Genomic DNA, 21,497 nt, shown 5'->3' on the forward strand with positions numbered 1-21,497 from the left:
TATTTCTGCAGGAATATCTTCAAGAAATTCTTTCAGAAAATTTTACTAAAGATTATTAAAAAATGAATCGAGGAACTTCTTAAAAAATCAATTAGGAGTCCATCCAAGTCAATAGTTCGTCCAAAAATTACTGCAGACATGTTTTTTTTTTTAATTTTTATCCTAGGATTCCTACAGAAATTCTTCCAGGAATTCGCTAAGAAAGCTCTCGTGAGATTCCCTAAGGAATTCCTCATGAGATTGCTTCCGGGATTCATCATGGGATTTCTTTACAAATTTCTCCAAGATTTCTTGGAATTCCTTCTGTGATTTTTTCAGGAACAACTTCCAGGATTATTTTGAAACTGCCTCCGAGAGCTCTTCTTGGAATTCCTTGAGGAATCCCTCCTGGGATTCTTCCAGGAACTTTTCCAGGAATTAATCTAAGAATTCCTCCAGGAACTGTTTAGAGATTCCCTGAAGAATTTCTCTTGGAATTGCTTGCAAGCTTCCTACTGGGGTTTCTTCAGGTACTGCTTCAGGAATTGCTCCAAAAGTTCCTCTGATTACTCTTTTAAGGATTCGTTCAGGATTTCCTCTGGAACTTCCGCGATTTCTTCAGTACTTTCTTCTGGGATTTCTTCAGAAACTCCACCTAGAGTTCCATCAGAAATTGATCCTTGGTTTTCTTCAGAAATTCTTCCTGGGATTCCTCCAAGAATTTCTTAAGGGATTCCTCCAGGATTCCTCTGGGAATTCCTGCATGAATAAAAAAGTTCTTAGGGTTCGTCCGCGAATTCAGGAATTCTTCCTGAACGTTTCACCATACTACTTATACATTGCATGGTGAATCGAAAAACATGAAATTGATTTGATGTACCTCCTAATTCCAATGGATTTGGCTGAAATTTTGACCAGTTACTTCCTTTAGGATGCCAATCAAAATATGGGGGTGGACTTGAAAAAGTGGAGAGGCCTAGATAGGGATTCGTCCAGGAATTCCTCTAGAGAATTGTCAAGGAATTTCTCTTGAGATTCCTCCAAGAATTCCTACAGGTATGTCTCCAAGAATTTCTCCAGGGGTTCCTTAAGGCACTTCTTTAGGAATCCCAGTCAACCAGTGATCGTATAAGATGTTGCATAAGATACTAAAGTGGAGGCGATATGCGTCCATTTTACATGCGCCTAAATGGACGCATGCACGCATATGGCCTCCACTTTATCATCTTATGCAACATCTTTTACGATTACTGGTTGTCTGGGAATTCCTCTTGGGGCTTCCAGGAAGTCCTTAAGGAATACCTCCACAATACCTTATGGATTCCTTTAGAAATTTCCCCAGGAATTCCTCCCGGAGTTTATCCACGAATTATTCCAAGAATTTTCCCAGCAATTCCTGCATGAATTCCTTCTGAGATTCTTCTAGGAATTCCTTCAAGGATTTCTCGAGAATTCCTCCAGGGGTTCCTTCAGAAATTCCCCCAGGAATTCCTCCCGAAATTTATCCAGGAATTATTCCTGGTATTCTTCCAGGATTTCATTCAGTCATTTCTCCAGGGGCTTTTCTTGAAATTTCATCAAGAATTTCTCCAGGGATTACCCCAGCTATTTCTTCAGGAATTCCTCCAAGAATTCCTCCACGAATTGATCCAAGAATTCTTCTAGGAATTCCTCCAGGAATTCCTCCAGGAATTCCTCCAGGAATTCCTTCAGAAATTCCTCCAGGAATATCCCCAGGAGATTCTCCATGCATTCCTTCAGAAATTCTTTCTGGAATTTATTCAGGAATTCCTCTAGGACTGTTTCCAAAGATTCCACCAGGATTTCTTCCAGGGTTTCCTCATGGAATTCCTTTGGGAACTCCTCCAGGAATTTCTTCAGAAATTTCTCCAGGGATTCCTCTTAGGATTCTTCCAGACATTCCTTAAGAATTTTTTTCGACGATTCCTCCAGAAACAGTTCTCGGGGAATTCCTCTAGGAATTTCTCCTGAAATTTCTCCAGGGATTCCTCCCAGAATTCCTTCAGAGATTCCTCCAGGGATTCATTCAGGAATATCTTCAAGAAATTCTTCCTGTAGGGATTTCTCCAAAGGAGTTCCACTTGGGATTTCGCCAGGAATTTGTCTAGAAGATCCTCCAGGCATTCCTCCTGAGGTACCTCCAAAAATTTATTCAGGGATTCCTCCATCGATTTTTCCAAAAAATCCTCCAGAAGTTCCTCCAAGAATTTCTCCAAAAATTTCACTAAGCATTCCACCAGGAATTCCTCAAGACGTTTCTTCTCCTGGGATTCCTCTCAGACATCCCCTAGAGATTCCTCCAGGAGTTCATCCAGGAATTTCTTCGAGATTTCTTCCAGAATATGTTCTAGGCATTCATCCAAGAATTTCTCCAGGGAGTCCTCCAGGTAATTCTGGATTTCCTTCAGCTATTCCTGCAGGAATACTTTCTGAAATTTCCTTAAGATTTCCTCCAAGCATTCATCTAGGAATTCCTCCAGAGACAATACGATGCACAATCTCAATTTTTGATTTTAAATTTATTTACAAATACTCCAACTTGTACTCCATGCTGCAAACGGATCATTTTATGGTTTTGCAAAATTTTATAATATCGAAACGATGTGAAAACATCGATTCAAAGCATTCGATTAAATTGGTAAATTGATTCTGCCGGTCCGATTCGAATCGATTCACAAAAATCGATGTCTCAGCCAAACTTGCCCAATGCTAATTGGCACACGTCGTAATAAATACTAAAAATAGTTTTGGCTCCGATTCTATATTTTTCCTGTAAATTATGAAAACTAATCAATCATTTGACATATCGATGACATTCGACGATCTTCTTCTTATTTTGTAGAAATAGTTTTCCTATGGAGTGCGATAACTGGTACAGGCACCCTATATGTAATCTGTGATTAGCCGAAGAAAATTTTCCTTTATCCGACATCTTCGTACTTGTACACATGCGACAACAAATCATGCCGGAGAAAGTGTCAAGCGCTTCCATTGGAACGAAACGAAACGAAAAGGTGTTGATTCCATTATTTCAACCCCAAAAGCAACCGATGCGGAAAAGCGAACAACCAGCCAGCGTGCAGCGAAACCCTACTCTCACTGGGTTCCTCCAATTTCAACTGAAATCCGGAAAACGTCTGCGAGATAGGGAAGAGTGCGCATTCCAGAAGCATTCTCTCTTCACCCACCACCGCATCGCATCGCATCGCTTGAACCAATGCGATAATCGACTTTTTTCTCTTTCCGTTTAACCAGTTGGGATTTATGAGATCCCGTAATCGGAGGTGATGCATGGCCATTAATCAAATCGGTAATTAGAAGGTCTTTTTCTTTGGTATGGGGGAGGGGGCATTTCCGATAAACCCCGCCCCGACTGATGATTGAGGAGCGAGAACCCGAAAGAAACGTACCTTTTTTGTTTTCTACGACTTGTTCAAATTGTCACGCATCACCGCTGATGATGACACTGTGGCTGCGCAGCAGCACGGTTACTCCAAACCCGGAGGCCCAACGTGGTATCTAATCATCTGAAACGAGACGGAGATAAAGGAGATGGAGTTAGAGCAAGGGAATCCGATGCGATGGGTTGGTAGCTAGCTAATTAAAACATTGTTTAAAAAGGATTTTTTGCCACTGCTTCGGCTGGGTAGGTCTCGAAAGGTTACTGGATAAAAATGGTTAGGTACCGAGGTTCTGAATAAGCACAAATGACTCTGAATGAGGTTCTGCGTTGAAGGGGGTAGATGGTTGATGATGGGTGATTTTTTTTTTTTTTTGTGTGGGCTCGTGCAATATCAAGCAGGTGGATATTCATTGTGCCCAGTGGCGACATGCTCTATCAAGTAGAAGCAATCAATTTTTTTTGTAGGTACATTGTTGGGATTGATTTATTAGGCAAGCAATTTGGATGACAAAGCAAGTATAGTGTAATGATGTGGGCTTGGAGTTTGAATGGAACACATGTGTACTCAGTAGGGTCAAGGCTTCTGACGAGGGATGGAAGTTTGTTTTTATGTTTGTTCGTGTCCGTAGCAATAATGATCTACACACTAAGGAAAACCGAACTTTATAAGAGACGTACATTTCATAACTCGGATGTAAACATTAGAACATTTCAAATTTACGAGCTTAATGTTGAAAATTACATTTTTCTTCGGATATTAAGTCTATCCTTCAATGGAAACTGACGTCTACTCTTTCGAAATTGAGTCTTCCAAGACGTCCATGGAGATAAATTGATGCCAGAAAAATAATTTCTACCGAAATTCCTAAAGTGATTCCTGAATAACTCCCTGATAGATTTCCACAAGGAATAGCTGGAGGAACTTCTGAGGAATTGCTTTAGAAATCTTTGAAGAAATTCCTGAAGGAATTCTGCTTCGACTACTTATAGCTGGCCATCTTCTAGATATTTTGAGGTTTATTAGGAATACTTTAAAGATACCTCTCGCGATGTTTCATAGAACTTCTCCCGGGATTCCACTCGGACGTATCCCGGGATAATATCTAGAAATTATTTCGAGACTCCCCCCAGATTCCCCTCTGGATGTTCTTGCCGGGATATTCTCAGGGTTTGCTCTCGGTAATTTCTCCATAGATTTCTTTAGAGATTACTATAGGGATACCTACAAGTTTTCATTCTGTATTTCTCGCCAGGAATTCTTCATGAATACCGGCAACAAATTTTCTAAGTGGAACAGCATGTCGAACAAGACTCAAGCTAGGATGGGGGCTACCTACATGTATACAAACAATACCGACATTTTTTTTTTCTCTCTCTGAATTTCTCCCGGCGCCGGCAGTAATCCTGGGATTTCATAAGGGATTTTTCAAGGGAACCTTACTAGATTAGTCTCACGTTTTTTCTGCATTTCTTCGGAAGTTCCTATTGGCATTCATCTAGCGGTTCATTTTGGATTTTCAAATATTATGTCAGGTATTCCTTTCAAGAATTTCACAACGATTCCATTATTGATTCACTCTGGGTTTCCTCAAGAATTCCTGCAAACGTTTTTTTCTGCGCATTTCTTCCCAGCTTTTTTCCTGAGATTCGTTGAGAAACTTCTTCCTATATTTCTACCGGGATATGCAGGATTTATCTTGAGATTTTCTTAAATATTCTACCTGGGAATCTATTAGAAACTCTTTTCAAATTCTTCCATTGATTCCTCCTGGGATTCTTTCAGGTTATTCTCTACAGTTTTCTCAGAAATCCCTCCTTGGATAATTTCCTGGATTTCTTCAAATATTATTTGTGGGAATCCTCCATTATGCCTCTATTTATTACTTTTCCGATTCCTGCATAGATTCTTTCAAGAAATACTTCATGGATATCTCCTGAGATTTCTTGAACGATTTCTTTTGGGAATCAACCAGGAATGTTTAAAGGGATCCTGCAAGAATAGCTCCTTTCGTACCTCCAGGGGTTTCCGTTATTCACCCCCCAAAGATCTCTTTCAAATCTCTCAGATATTTCTTCAGGAATTACCCCAGATTTAATTCCGAAATTTCTTCAAAACTTCATCTCCAACATTCTCCGGAAATTCTTTTGCTGCTTTTTTCTGTGACACCATCAGTGATTTTGTCCTATTTTTCTTTTGAAGATTTTTACACAATTCTTCCTGAATACCTTCAGGACTCCTCCACAATTATCTAGCTAATATTTAAAAAAAATATTCTTGTATTCCCATTCAAAACCATTCAGAGTTTTTTTTAAACATTTAGAAATTATTTAATATTATTAAAAGAAAAAAATCTTCGTTTTTTTTAAGAAATTCCTTTGGATTTCTTCCAGTTCACCAACACAAATTCATTAATCCAACAAAAAATCTTCTAAGCATTCAATCAAAAATTTTCAGAAAGAAAATCCAAGATTATCTGGATATGTATTTACATACTTCGAATTTCGACTGTTGATGATTATGTTAGGAGGTATGGCGTTCAGTCTTTGGACGAATAACTCAAAAACAAATTCTAAAGTATTTATGCGATGTTTCGGTCGCTATATTGCGCCTTCTTCTGGGATTTATTTACCTTTTTTTCTTATAAATAATTTAGAACATCATTCCATAAGAAACTCAATTGAAGTTCATTAAGTGAATCTCCCAAAAATTCCTCTGTGAATTTCTCCTTTCCCACACTCCCCGAGCAGAGGAGCATATCAAATTCATAACAACATAATCACATAGCCCGTTTTTATATCATAATTTGTTATTATTACTTTTTTATAACACGTTTTGTTCGGCAATCTTTTTATGTTATGATTGAGTTATTAAGATTAATTCATCTTAATCAATCTTATTCATCTTAATCATCATCAATAACATTTCAATAATATACTTTGTAATAGACTATGTTTTGTTATTATTCTACTATTGAAAATGTACAAATATGTAATGAACTATAACACAACAATAACAAGTTTTCAAATTCGTTGTTATTAAGTTGTTATTGAATCTAACAAAACATGTTATTGAATTGGTCTTCCAAGAACATTTTTTTGTTATGATTTTTGTTATTTTGCCGCTTATGACAGACAAGTTCATAACATAATTAGATATGTTAATAACATAAAAATGACTGATTCTATTATACAGTGATTATGCCAAAATAACATATTTTATTATGCTGTTGATATTCTCTTCTGCTCGGGTCGCTCTTAAAAACCCTCATAGGATTTATTCGGACAATTTCTCCAGGTATTGCATTAAAAATTCTCAAATGGGTCCTTTGGAAATTTTTCGAAAGATGCTTTCAAAAAGTGTTCCATAACCTTGTTCAGAAAAGAGATTGATTTGTCTTTATTAGAGAGACTTTCAGCCCTTGGCTGGTTCGTCTCTCTTTCAGAAAAGAGTTTAAACTTATAGAACTTCAAAAACTTCTCAAAGAATTTCTTTGCAGAATCTTCGGTAAATTCAAAATTTCTTCTCGAGTGTTAAATCAGCATAAGCTAAATTACACAGAAATTTAAAAAAAAAATCCAGAGATGTTCTTAAAAAATCTTCTTGGGATCCCTCGGGAAATCCCTCCAAGAATTCAATCAAAAAATCATTCAGGGTTTCATTCGGAAATTTTCTTTCTAAAATTTTACGATTTTTTTAGAAAATCTTCCATGGGTTGCTTCGTAAAATCTCCTAATAATTTCTTTAGGTATTCATCCAAGAATGTCAAATTTTTCTTCAGAAATTGCTCCAAAGCTACCTTAAGAAATTTTCACATAGGTTTCCTAAGGAATTTCGTGCACAATTCTTTCAGGGACTTCTCTAAAAGTTCCTTTTGATAAATCCGAATTTTGTTCAGGTACTCTTTTACGAAATTTTCCATTGATTTTTTCTGGGATTCCTACAAAGTTTCCTCGATAAGTTTTGACAAGGATTAATCAAGCGAATTCTCCAGACATTCTTTTATAAAATCTTCTAGTAATTCATTAAGAAATTCGGCTAGCGATTTTTTTAGATTTTTTTTTCAAGAAATCCTTAAGATTATCTCAAAAGGATTACTTCCAAAATCACTGTTGGCTTGGCCGTCAAAAAATCCTCTTAAGATCGGTTTCAGAAAATCTACCCCGACCTTCGTCAAAAAATGTCTCCAGAGTTTTTTTTAAGAAATTTTGCATGCATTGCTCCAGAAAATCATCCGTGATTTTTTATAGAAATTTCTCAAGAGTTGTAAATTGTTCTCGAAGTTTCTCTAGAAATTTCACCAAGTTTACCCCTGCAATCTTATTCATAGACTATCTCAGAAATCACTCCAGGGATTCTCTCGGAAAATCTACCACGGATTACTTCAAAATTTAAAATAATCTTTAGATATTTTCATGGAGTCCTCCAGGAAGTCATTCGTAAATTTTCTATCAGAAATTTCTCGATGTTTGTTTTTTTAGAAAATCTCCCATACAGGGATGGGATCATTCATTTGCAATCACTTACATTTACTGTTAATTCGCTTCAGAAACACCGTAGCAAAAATCAATGTATGGAATACTTTTTCATTTTTGTTTTAGCTTAGTTTCTAGCTCCCAAGTAGAGCGCTCAAGTAAAATTCCTCCTTTTTCCGTAAGTAATTTTGACATTTGTTTAACTGACAGCATTTTAACGAAACGATGCTGTAAGAAGGATGTGAAAGAAAACGGCACTAGGTTGTTTACGATTTGGACTTGAAGAAATTTCGTTCGTTTCCGCAGGAAATGTTATTGAAATTGAAATGTACTTTTTCGCGCACGTGTGGGAAAACTGATTTAATTTATAACTTTTGGGTGGGCTGCTGGGGAAAATCCAGACTACGGATTCGCACTACGGTGGGAGGAATTCTGCTGGGTCTCTGACGGTTAGTTCATGGAGTTCTTGAAGAAATACTGGAACAAAGCTTCACAGCGAATTGAATGGAAATTTAATGAAGATCCACAAAGGATTATTTGTGATGAATCTTCTGGCATTCCGTACGAAGGTTTTTCCTTGAGATTTCACAGAAAATTCTCTAGAAATTCTTTCAGGTGCTCCACCATAAAATCCACCAGGATTTCAGATTTCCCCAATAATTCCTCCAAAGATTCCTTCAGAAATTTCTCTGGAGATTCCTGCAGGAACTCCTCCGGAGATTTTTTGGAAATTCCTCGGGGAAAACCTTCCGGAGATTCCTCCAAAAGATCCTCCCAAAAAATCCTCCGGAGGTTTCTTCGGAGATTCATCCAAAAATTCCTCCCAGAATTCCTCCGGAGATTCCTCCAGAAATTTCTCCGAGGATTTCTCCCGGAATTCCTCCGAAAATTCCTCCTGGATTATCTCCGCCAATTTTTCCAGGAATTCTTCTGAGGATTCCTTCAGGAATTTCTTTGACGATTCCTCCGGATTATCTTTGCTGATTTCTCCAGGAACTCTTCCGAAGTTTCCTCCAGGTATTCCTCCGGAAATCCCTCCAAAAAACATTGCGGAGATTCCTCATTCAACTCCTCCGAAGATTCCTCCAGTAATACCTCCTTGAAAATTCTCCAACAATTCCTTTAAAGATTCCTCCAGAAATTCCTACCGGAATTCCTCCAGAAATTCCTCTCTGAATTCCTCCGGAGATTTCTCCAGAAATTCCTCCGGAGATTTCTCCAGGAATTCCCCCGGAGATTCGTCCAGGAATTCCCCCAAAGATTCGTGCAGTAATTTCTGGTGGAATCTCCTATTCGTGGAGGAATCTTCGGAGAAATTCCTGGAGGAATCCCCGGGGGAATTCCTGGAGGAATCTCCGAAGGAGTTCTTGGAGGAATTTCCGGTGCAATTCCTGTAGAAATCTCCGGAAGAATTATTGGAGGAATCTCCGGAGGAATTATTGGAAAAATCTTAGAGAATTTTTAGAGATTTGCTCCAGAAGATCCTCTGGTGATCTTGCTGGTGATTGCTCAAGAAATTGCTTTGGGGATTTCTCCGGTAAATTTCTCCAGGAATCCATCCGAAGATTCTCGGGGAAGTCCTGCAGGAATTCTGGAAGAATTGTACGAGAATTTCAGAGGAACTCTTGGAAAACTTCTCGAAGAAGTCATGGTGGAATTATTGGTGAAATTCTCGTGGAATTACCGAGGTAATTTTAGATGAGTTCCTGGGAAACTCCTGGGGGAATTTCCTGGAAACTCATTGGGGGATTCCAGGGGATTTTCTGCAAGAATTCTCGGGGAACTCCTACAAGAATTCACGGGGAACTCTTGCAGAAATTCTCGAAAATCCCCTTGATGAATTCCCGAAGACCTCTTGGAAGAATTTCTGGGGAACTCCTGGATATACTCCTTAAAGAATTAACGGGGAACTTCTGGAGGCATACCCGGGAACTCTCGGAAGTTTTATCGGGGATTTCCTAGAGGATTCACATGAAAATTTCTTAATGATTTCCTGGGAAATCCCTAGAGGAATTTCCGGAACACTCCTTGAGGAATTCTCGAGGAACCCCCTGGAGGAATTCTCGAGGAACCCCCTGGAGGAAATCCCGGGGAACTTCTGGAGGAATTCCCGGAGAACTCCTGGAGGAACTCCTGATAGAACTCTTTTGGGAATTTTCGAGAACTAACCAGCTTGTTCCTGGAATTAAGGCGAAACTGGAAGCATTTCCTCATTTTTTTGGTTTTTGATTTTTAATTAAATAACGAAGCAATATTTTCAAAATCGGTTTTCGTGCACATGTAGAGTATGGATCAAGGTATCTTCTGATTTTTTTTAGATGGAAAATGTTTTTTATTTTTGCAGAAACCATTTTTTTGTGCAATTTTGTTCAAAAATGGTTTCTGCAAAAACGAAAAACATTTTCCACCACATTAAAAATTCAGAAGATACCTTGATCTATACTCTACATGTGCACGAAAACCGATTTTGAAAATATTGCTTCGTTATTTAATAAAAAAATCAAAAACCAAAAAGTGAGGAAATGCTTCCAGTTTCGCCTTAAGAGCTATATTCGTGAGGAGCTCAAAAACACCATCTTTCCAAAACTCCCAGAACTCCCGAACATTCTATTGAAATCATTAGATTCTCTTGGGCCCACAGCTTCTTCGACGAATTATTCGTTTTTTTGAAATAGTATTTCCCGCTTCCTACAGAATCTCGGACAATACTCGGACTCCTATAAAATCATGACTTTCTTTTATGAGAATGGAATTCTTGGAATTTCCTTCCGTATTAACTTCTTTATATCTCATGGATTGACCAGGTTGTTCGTTCTTAAAATATTTGGATTTTTATTGCACTAATTTTTTCTCAATAACCCCATTATCGTACCCAAGATCGTCCCACAATTACCAACGATAGAGTGAGACAGAGCAAAAGCAATGCTGCAGATTCTCACATAATTACTTTCTCCCAGGAAACAAACTTATTCACCAAACTGAAGTTGTTTTGAAATTATCCGCAGGAATTCCACGCTCATTGCGTTTTGCCGCAGCGGCAGATTTGCGGATTTTTTTAGTACATACCACAGTGCTTCCGCATTCCGTTGCACTTCAAACAGATGTTTATCTTGAGTTCTTCCCTTGCCAAATCTTTCCCCCCGTGTACTATAGCTTAATGCACACTGATGTTTTTGGTGCGAAAGAAGAAACAAAAAGAAAGAGAAATGTCACTTTTACTCACGGAATAATACATCGACATATTATTCCGTACGGAAAATTAACAACATGACTGACAGCATCGCATGCCAGTGCCATCTGTTGGCAAATCTTTTTGGCTGCGAATTACTTATCAACTGCGAACGCTAAAGTAATTTTGATTGCAAAAGTTTTACTTGACCATTACTTGTCCTATCCTTTTACACAGTACTTACCAGGTGGAAACTAGCCATTTACCTGAAACTTTGTAAAACAATGTACTAGCGTAGCAACAATAATTAATTCAACAGAAGGCAGCAAACGCAACTCTCCACGGCGTGAATGTAATTTACATTCACGGCGTGGAGAGTTGCCTTTACAGCTCGCTCACGACTTTGGTATGCGTGTGCGACCCAAATGTTATTCGGCAAACTTTCAGATAAAACTACAAGGTTAAATTCATCCAAACATTGTTTTTTGATAGCATGCTTCTGAACTGAGATAATAGCAAGTGAATGTAACTTTTTGCAAATGAATGATGCCATCCCTGCTCCCATAGGTTGCTTCGGAAACTCCCTTAAGAATTTCTAAATTTGGCATTCTAAATTTAGCTTTTCCTTCATGAATTTCAAAGTTTTCTTCATGTATTCGCCTGGAGATTTTTCCAGAAATAAATGTAGAATTTGCAGTAGTTAAAATACACAGAAACAAAAACCAAAAAAAATCTCCAGAAATTGTTCCAATGGTTCCTCGAGAAAATCTTCCAAAGATTTTGTTAGGGATTCTTTGCACAATTCCTTCGGGAAGTTCTTCAGAAATTTATTGTGATTAATCAGAAATTCTTCCAGGGATTCTTTTATAAAATCTATCATTTTTTTTCCTTTAAGGATTCCTCAAAAGTTCAAGTTCTGCCAAAAATTTAATGAGTAAATGCTCCCGGCATTCATTTGGAAAATATTGTGCGAATTCTTTCAAAGTCCTCTAGCAATAATTTGTGAAATTTCTTCAAGAACTTCTGAAGACAATCTTCAAACGATTTCTTCCAAAATTGTTGGTGCCTTGGCCTTTATAAAACCCTCTTCAGAAATCCACCACGAGTTCCTCCAAAACTCTCTCCATGGATTCTTAAGAAATGCTGCATGCACACTTAAATTCAGAAATTGATCTCGGTAAACGGTTTGCCGAGAATCCAACAGCTGATATCTCGGTAAAATATTTACTGATTCTCGGTAAAACTTTTACCGAGATTTCGGTAAACCATTACCGAGTCTCGGTGAACTTTGCCGAGATCTCGGTAAAAAGTTGGATTACCGAGATATCGGCAAAGTTTTAACGACATCTCGGTAAAACTTTTACCGAGATTCAGTGAAAATAATTACCGAATTCTCGGCTGTTGGATTCTCGGCAATCCGTTTGCTGAGGTCGGCGATTTAATTTAAGTGTGTGGAGCTTCAGACTATTTTTTGGAAATTTCTCCAGAGTCCACTGCTAAGATTTCTCTCCAGATTCATCCAGAAATTTCCAGTAAATATCCCTCTGAAACCTTTTCTTTACATTCAAACGTTCCCAAAAATCCCTCAAGGCATTCTCTCGGAAAATCTTCTATGGATTCCTTCAGAAATTCGTTTAGAAAATCGAAAACTCAGTATTTCTTAAATAAAAATATTCCTTGTTTTTTTTTTTCATGGATATTTACAGAAAGGCCTTTCGTGAATAAACAAGAACTGACCCAGCTATTCCTCCAAAACATTCTGCAAAACATCCTTCAGAACAAATTCTACAGTTTTTATCCAAAATTGCTACTTGGATTCTTTCAGAAATTCTTCTAGGGATTTGTTCAGAAAATCTTTTGGGATTCATTTAGATAATCCTCTATGGATTCCTTCAAGTTTTTTTCCAGGATTCTCTGGAAATTTTTCTGAAATTCTTTAGGGAATCGATCTCTGAATTCATTAGAAACTTCAAAAGGAATGTCTCTAGGCAGCACGCCTGTTTCATCTGAATACCGATTGCACTCAACTTCTACAAAAATACATATAAAAAAAAGACACTACACCGTCTTCAGCCAGAGGCTGCACAGACTGAACATTACATACACGAGACAACGGACAACACACATAACACCCAGTGGCCCAATGGAGAATTTTCCGTTTGACGAAAAGTTTTCCCCGACTGGAGCAGGAATCGAACCCGCACTCCGAGGCTTACGAAACGCCTAGACGACTGACGCCGCTAACCGCACGGCCACGAAGCCCACATATGAAAGAAATAAGTTTCGCTTGACGGTGTTTTTAATTGTTTTTAGCAAAAGATAACCGTCCATATTAGGAAAAAAATATCCAAATAATGTTCTGAAGACACAATACTAAAGTCATTCCCAAGGGGACATACCAGTTAAGGGGTGCAGAGGTTTTGAAACCTTGAGTAACCAACATAGATTTTACCATGACAGTACTGTTCTGCATTATTAATTATCCAAATGTTGAACACAGGCATTACCAAAACTGATAACATCTATCAGCATAACTGTAACTTTTTTTTTGACAATTTATATTAATCGTGCTTTGCAAAAAAAAACCTACGAAACGCCTCAAACTCCACAGAAAACCCCCGGAAACTCCCTTGAAAGCCCCGAAAACCCTCCTTAAATGACCAGAATCATTTTGAAACGCCTGAAATCATCCCTGAAACCGTTTGCAAACCCCCTGAAAATCCCCGGAAACCCCGCTAAAACCCCTTGAAACTCTTTTCAAAGCCGCCTAAAACTCCCTGAAAGCTCCGATAGCTGCTTTCAAACCCCTTGAAACATCTTGATGCTCCTCTAACACTCTCTTAAAAGATCTCTCAAAAACCATTGAATTACTTGAAAATCCCCTGAAACTTCCAAAAATGTTCTCCGAAAAATCTTCCTAAAGTTTCTTAAATCCCCTGGACAGCTCTCTGTGCGCTGTACGCTCTTTTATCCCGTCTACATGAGCCATGCATCTCTCGGTAACCGAATAGCGCTGACGGGTTACGGCTATGGCTCCTCGTGGTTTCGCACGCTCTATCTCGGCTTTGCCGTTCCTTTGCTACTCTTTCTCCCTCCAGGTGTCATCTGTGATCCACTGCTTTCTCCGGGTGTGTAGCTCACTCAAAATATCCTCGCCGGTGGTGGTGAAGGCGTTGCTAATGGCGCCCCATTAATCTTCTACACTTCCACCTTCCGGAACATCCGCAGCACAGTTCTCTACCTTCTCGACGAAGGACCTTTTCATCGCAGCATCTTCCAGTCGCCGTGTGTTGAACCAGCGCTCCATTTTCTCCTGCTTCCGATGGATCCTAGCAACGCGCAGCCGGATCTCGCCTATTAAGAGATGATGGTCGGACGCCATGTCAGCGCTAAGTATGTTCCGCACATCAAGAAGAGCCTTCGTTTCCATTTTCGGCTGATGCAGATGTGGTCGATTTAATTTTCCGTGACGCCATCACGGAAACCCATGTTACTTTGTACACTGGATGGGGAGTAAGAGCGTTCTCCCTATCACCATGTCATTGTTGCCGCAAAGCTCTGCAAATAGCTGTCCGTTCTCGTTCATTTCTCCGAGACCATGGCGTTTCACGAGAACGCGTTGAAGTTGCTATGATAATCGTGTTATCACCTTTTAGAATATTGTCCACGACAGCATTCAGTTGACTGTAAAAGTTATCTTTGACTTGCAATTCGGCAGCAACGGTTGGTGCGTAACATTGGATCAGGGTAAGGCTTCGAACCCGTGATTTCAATCTGGCCACAGTTATTCTCTCATTAATAGGTTCCCACTTCATGAGCGCAACGTGGTCGTGAGCGCTGAGCAGGAAATCAACTCTACGGTGGTGAAGAACGTGTTCACCTCGTAGGCCAGAGTACAGTAGAATTTGACCAGACGCTAATCTGTGTCCTCCAAAGTTCAGCCAACGGACTTCGCTCAGTCCTAGGATCTCAAGCTTTATACGACATTGCTAGCTGTTCCAGTTTACCCTGTTGAACTAGGGTTAGTACATCGCAAATTCCAATCCTTGCTTGTTGTTTCACGCTAAAAGTCGTTGCCGTTGAATCAGTTCGTAATCTTTCATTTTCGGTTTCTCTAAAGGTTTCTGGGTTTCGGGAACAGTAGGTTGTTGCTTATGGTCCCCATTCCACCGTAGTGAGACTGTTATCTTAAGATAAGCTTCCGTTGGAGGAGCATTTCATACTCAGCCGCTGCTGGATGCTAGAATAGACGCCGTTTTGGCCGCACCTCCTTGGTGAACAGACGCTCGGTACGTACCTCCTCAATCTAGCTGAAGTCAGAAGGACAACAGTGCCCAGGCAGCACTACCAGCTAAGCAAACAACTCTTTGCTAGCGGTCTTTGTCATCGCTTGGCCCGTGGAAGCATGAGGTAGGAACTTGTGAGGACCAGAGCTATGTTGGACGCTTCTTGTCGTCTCACCGCACCATTTTGCAGCCCTGATTTCCGTTTGAGTTTTATAAAAGATTAGAACTTCTGAAATTACGCAGCTTTTACTTTTAAAATTTCAGCTTTCAGGAACACAACTCGAAACATTATAGTTATCAGAACAGGCAGAATGGTTTGGATAATCCAAATTGGATTAATTGAGTATGTTTCTAAAAGAATCCCAAAATGCGACAATTAGTTTTTTTGCTTAGAATCAACAATCTCCGCATGAACCACAAAACAGCAAAAAAGTTACCACAAAAAATAATGTGATCCCCGTCAACTCGGCAGCACAAAACCGCAGCAATATCCAGCGGTGAGCCTACCGAATCCAGCGTCAGCTCCCCAAACCCCATGGAAGAGGAACAAAAAATAAAAGGCTGAATGCAGAGCAGAGCCCGCCGCGCGCACACCCGAGAAACAGAAAAACTGCCGCAGAAATAAAATAACTCTTTATTAAGAAACAATATTTAGATAAGATAAAACGAAATATGGACTAAATAAACAAGAACGAAAACCTCACCAGGGAACGCGAACGTTGCGACGCAGCGGCTGTCGACGGCAACGACGACGATGTCGTTAGAAAGCCGGTTGGTGAGGGACCGCAAAGTGAGGCCCCAGCTCAGCGCCATCCACTCCGATTCCCGGCCAACATAACAGTGAGGCTTATTATTCATTGAAATTAGATTGGAACGGTAAGTAAATTTTCTTGTTAAATTGAAGAAACTTCTTGGTGTTGGCTGTTCCTGCCTGACGACGATGGTTGTCGATTCGGTAGACCGAAGTCCACCCGCTGCGAGCGCGCTGCGCTGAAGTGTTCTTACTCCTTGGTTTTATCGCGCTTTCGGACGACGACGACGGGCCTTCGATGTTCGCTGGCAGCCCAGCCAGCCGGGGATGGATGATAATGATGCATCGCGCGCGTCGTCCGAGACCGAGGGGAGATAAGAGCCGCAGCCGAAGTCGTCCACACGATTTTTCTGGTGTCAGTTTTCGTTGAGAGTGTTATCGTGTTGGATGCAGTTTTCGTTAGATGGCTTATCGACAAAAAGAGCAGCAGCCAGCGGTCACACAAGCAAGCTGGTCGTCGGTCGAACTCAATTTGGCCTGATGGGATGTGGAAGGTTGGGCCGACCGACTGGGGCCCGTTGCGGCGGCGTCTTGATGCCAGCAGGGGAGATTTCGGTCCGATAAGTGGCATTGCAACGCTGCTGCAGCAGCAGCATATTTCATGAGTGTATACTTTATTGGGTGGAATGACCTCCGCCGTGGTGGATAATGGTTGCAGCGTTAGGTCAGCAGGACGTCCAGCGTGTTAATGGATCTTTCCGGTTCGGCGAATGGAAAATTTCGTAACACAGTATGAACGCATTTGCGCAGTACACAGAGTTGTGAACTTTCGCAGATTCCCTGGCGGGGAACATGCCACGCTTAATTGTTCGTTTCCCAAGAAGTGCGTGTTTTTTCGCACTTGTCAATTCTTCATCCATTCATCAAAAGGCATTTGTACCGTCGTAGTCCTTTGTGTTCTGGAACAAAGCTCCGAGATCCGTCATAAAATAGTCTGCCACTAGGAATAATCAAAAGCCAATTACGAAAATTTGACGGACACAGATCCTCATGACATGATACCTACAGGCAGACAGACGGTGTGGTCGGTCAACCATCAAACACATAATCGTTCCAGGAATCCTCGTCGCGTCCACCCGTCGCGTCGAGTCGTCGTCTCTGCGGCACCTGAACTGGACTGAATCAGCCAGCTGCCGTCAGCATTAGTTTTTTTTTCATGCCGTGTGTCTGGTAACGTCTTAGCCGTTGAGTTGCCATACACCCAGCGGAATGAAAATAGCACCACTTTTGTTTGTATCAATTTGAGTGTTTCAGATGCTTCAATACAAAAGCGATTAATTATTCATCTCTGAAGTCTGAAAAAAGTGCAAACTACGAATAATAACTTCAGAGCTAGGCTTTCAGTGCTATGGATAACTTAAAACTGATGTTTTTTCGGACTTATCAGCAACATGCTTCCGCATCAACGTCAACATGACTAAAAATAAATCGTGGGATATGAATACGCCCCAATTCTTCCAGCTTCACGATATCTGAGGAAGTAATGGAGAACGTTGAAAGCTTCGAATATCTTAGTAGTCAACTACAAGTTTCAGGGGATTCAAGAATGTTTCAGGGGACTTTAAGGGCGTTTCAGGAAGCTTTCAGAAGCGTTTTACGGGGTTTCTGAGGGTTCCAGGATGTCTTAGTAGGGCTTTTAGGGGCGTTTCAGAGGCGTTTCAAGGAGTTACAGGACGATTCAGGGAGGTTTCAGATGCGTTTTAGAGGCTTTCTGGTGGTTTCAAGGGGTTTCAGGTTTTCCCGGAACGCACTGAAATGCCCTTAAAATCCCATCTGAAACTTCCTGCAACCCCTGGAAACCCTCAAGAACCCCATAAAACGCCTTTGAACCCTCTCTGACGTTCCGTAATCTCTTGCAACGCCTTAAAACGACCTATGCCATACTGAAACAACCTGGAATCCCCTGAAACACGCAGAAACCATCTGAAACAACCCTGAAACGTCTTGTAACGTCTTGAAACGCCCCGGAAACGCTCTAAAAGCGCCCTGAAACGTTCTGGAATCCTCAGAAAGCCTCTGAAATATAGGTAAACGCCTCTTAGACCTCCCTGAATCATGTTGTAACCCCTTTGAACGCCCCTGAAACGCTATGAAACACACCCAAAAGCACCATGGAACATCCTTGAATCTCCTGAAACCGTCTAGATCCTCCTAAAACGCCTCTGAAACCTTCTTGAAATGCCCTGAACATTGGCGTAGCTAGGGGGGGTTCCAGGGGTGCCTGGCACCCCCTAGAACAAATTTGGCACCCCCTAGAATTTTTCCTTGACAGTCACCTACAATTTTAAATTTCACACAATAAATTCCAATATTTATTATTGGCAGATTCGAAAAAAACTTAAACACACCCAGAATTACTTATATACTTATTGTACGTTTTGGCGTTTTGGATATTGATAAGAACAATCAACAGACTTCTCCATGAATTCCTCCAAAAATACCTTTATCTCTTCATACAGTGATTTCTCTAGGCTTTCTTTATGGATTCCTCCCGATATTTCTCCAACAAACTTCCCTCAGGATTCTCAAGGCAGTTCTGATGGTTTTGTACATTCTAGAAAATTCTGTAGAAATTTATCCAGCATTGTAGTATTTCTTTCGAAAATCTTACTATGGTACTTCTTGAAATTCATCTAGGGATTCTTCTAAAAAAAATTTCTTGAGATTTTTTCAGGAATTCCTGATGGGATTATTCACGACAACCTTCCTGGATTCTTTCAGAAGTTCCTCCTTTGATTCTTCCAGGAATTCCTTCAGAGATGTTATTCAGAGATTCTTCCAGAAATTTCTCATGAAATTCCTCCAGGAGCTTATATTGGTCTTCCTCCGGGATCTGTGGCAAGGATTCCAGCAATTTCTCTTAGAACTCCTCCAAAAATTCTCGCTGTGGTACCTTTAGGAATTCTACTAGGGAAGTTCTTTCGAAAATTCTATCAGAAAATCACCCTGGGATTTTTCTAAAAATCCCTTCGGTGATTCTTCTACAGATTTCTTCAAGGATTTAACAAGGACTTCCTCCAGAGGTTCTTCCGGAAAATCCACGGGTGATTTCTCCAAGAACTTCTATTGGTCTTCCTCCATGAATTTCAGCTGGAATTGTTCAAGCAATTCCTATTAGGACTCCTTCAGAAATACTTCCAGGGATTTCACCTGGCACACTTACTTGCTGCAATACTTTCGGGAAATCTTCCTGAGATTCCTCCAGAAATTCCTCCTGTGATTCCATCAGAGATTCCTCCAGTATATTTCTACCGATTCTTTCAACTGTAGGTATTCCTCCAGGAATTTGTTAGAGGACTTCTCTTCTCTCTCCTTGGCATTCCTGATTCTAGGATTTCTCTAGAAATTACTTCTATGATACCTCCCGGAATTCTAGGAATTCCTCCAGATCTGCGCTTCCTAAACTCCGTTTTCGCGGCGCACCAGGCTCTTGCAGGCTCGCCAAAAGGAGTAGAAAAAGCGAGCCTGCGACACGTGGGGGCGCCACGAAAACTAATTTTGGGAAGCGCTGCTCCAGATATTCCAGCTGGGATTCCTTTAGCAATTCCTGCGGTTCTTCCAGCTATTCTTCCTTAATAAATTCTAGCTGTGGTAGTTCAGATATTATACTACGGAATCTTCTAGAGCTTTCTCCTGGCTTTTTTGCTGGGATCTTTCCAGGTAATCTTCCTGGAATTCTTGCAGAAATTTCTTCGGTTGTCCTACTACGGATTTCTCCAAGGATTCCTCCAGAAACTCCTCATGGAGTTCCTGCAGAAACTCCCTTTGGTCTTCCTCTAATAAAACCTCAAAAAACTCCTCCTACGGTTCTTCCAGCAATTTTTTCAGAAATTCTTACTATGATACATCCAGAAATTCTTCTAGCGATTCCATTACGAATTTATCCTAGCATTGTAGCTGGAATTCTTCCGGGAAATCGTCCTCATATTTCTTCAAGGGCTTCTCTATAGATTCTTCCAGAATACCTCTACTGCTTCTTGCAGGGACTTCTCTAGGCATTCCAAAGATATATTTTTTTTATTCCCCCAGGCATTCTTGATGGGGTTTCTCTATAAATTCCTATATAGTTTCCTCCAGCCATTCCTCCTAGGATTTCCGCTGCGATTTCTACAATGACACACCCCAGAGTCCTTTTAAGAATACCTCTTGAGATTTTTCCTGTGACTTTTTGAGAACCTTTCCGGTGATTACTCCAGAAATTTTTATCGAAGATATTTTATCCAAGGATCCTCTCATAAATTTCTCATGGGTTCTTCCAGCAATGCCTCCTAGGACTCTTCCAGAATTTCTTGCTGTAATACCTCCCGACAGGTATTTCTTACTGTAATACCTTCTAGAAAGTATTCTCCAGGGTTTCCTTCAGAAACTTGCTGGGATTGTTCAAGGTATTTTTTCTAGGAGCCTTGCAGAAGTACCTTCGGTGTTTCCTCCTGGAAATCCGAAAGGTTTTTTTTCCTAAGATTTCTCCAAATATTTCTCATTGGATTCCTCCAGAAACTCCTCTTGACTTTCATCCAGGAACTCCTCCTGGGATTCCATAAGCGATTCCTGCTGCTTCTAATGTTTCAGGAATGCCTCCTAGGTCTCCTCCAGAAATTCTCACTGTGATACCAGAAATGCCTTTGATTCTTTCAGTGATTTTTCTAAAAACTCATCCAGTATTTCCTCTGGAGTTTTTATTCGTGGATTACTACAGAAACTAATCACAGTATTTCTCCTGGAAATCCTTTTGGGCTTCTTCAAGGAATTCCAGTAGAAATCTTTCGTATTTCGGGAATTTTCAGAGAATTCCTAGGAGGTGTTAATAGAGTAATCTCTAGTGAAATTCTATAGAAATGTTCGGAAAAAAAACTTGTAATTACTTAGAAGGCACAGAATTGACAAACGAGAGATGAATTTGCGTAAAAAAAATCGCGTTCTGGTGGGATTTGAACCTACGACTCCGTATTCGCTAGGGCTAGACCATAGTATGGTCATTTCTTTGAGGATTCCTTCGGCATGGTTGTTTATTTTTTGAAAATGTCTGCGGTAGTTTCATTAGAATTTCATCAGCAATTCCTTTAGATTTTTTTCTATAATTTCAATGACCATTCCTCTGAAATTATTACAGCATTTTTTTTCAGTTATTTTGCAAATTTATTAGGCAATTTTATCGTGTTTGTTTTTGAAATTCTTTATGATTTATTTGTATTTATATTTATTGCTTCCATTGCTGAATTTGAAAATCAGAAATTCTCAACTGGTCTTGGTCAAAGAAAATTCCATTAAATTTACGAAAAGCTTACAGATAGATCCCCAAAGAAATTGCCGGAAAAAATCTATCAAAATTACCGTTGAACTTTCAAAGTAGTTGCC

The 21,497-nt window shown here is 40.1% G+C and overlaps 1 protein-coding gene across 2 annotated transcripts in view; it reads right to left on the reverse strand.

Annotated features, from left to right (window-relative positions):
* LOC109410089 (insulin-like growth factor-binding protein complex acid labile subunit) overlaps positions 1–21,497 on the reverse strand; it is an 878,026-nt gene that overhangs the window by 569,209 nt on the left and 287,320 nt on the right. For both annotated transcript variants that reach the window (XM_062842954.1, XM_029865278.2), the window contains exon 2: positions 3,411–3,527. The gene's annotated coding sequence lies outside the window, so the exon portion shown is untranslated. The remainder of the gene's footprint in view (positions 1–3,410; positions 3,528–21,497) is intronic.

This window comes from Aedes albopictus, chromosome 3 (genome assembly GCF_035046485.1).
Source record: "Aedes albopictus strain Foshan chromosome 3, AalbF5, whole genome shotgun sequence".
Taxonomy (NCBI): domain Eukaryota; kingdom Metazoa; phylum Arthropoda; class Insecta; order Diptera; family Culicidae; genus Aedes; species Aedes albopictus.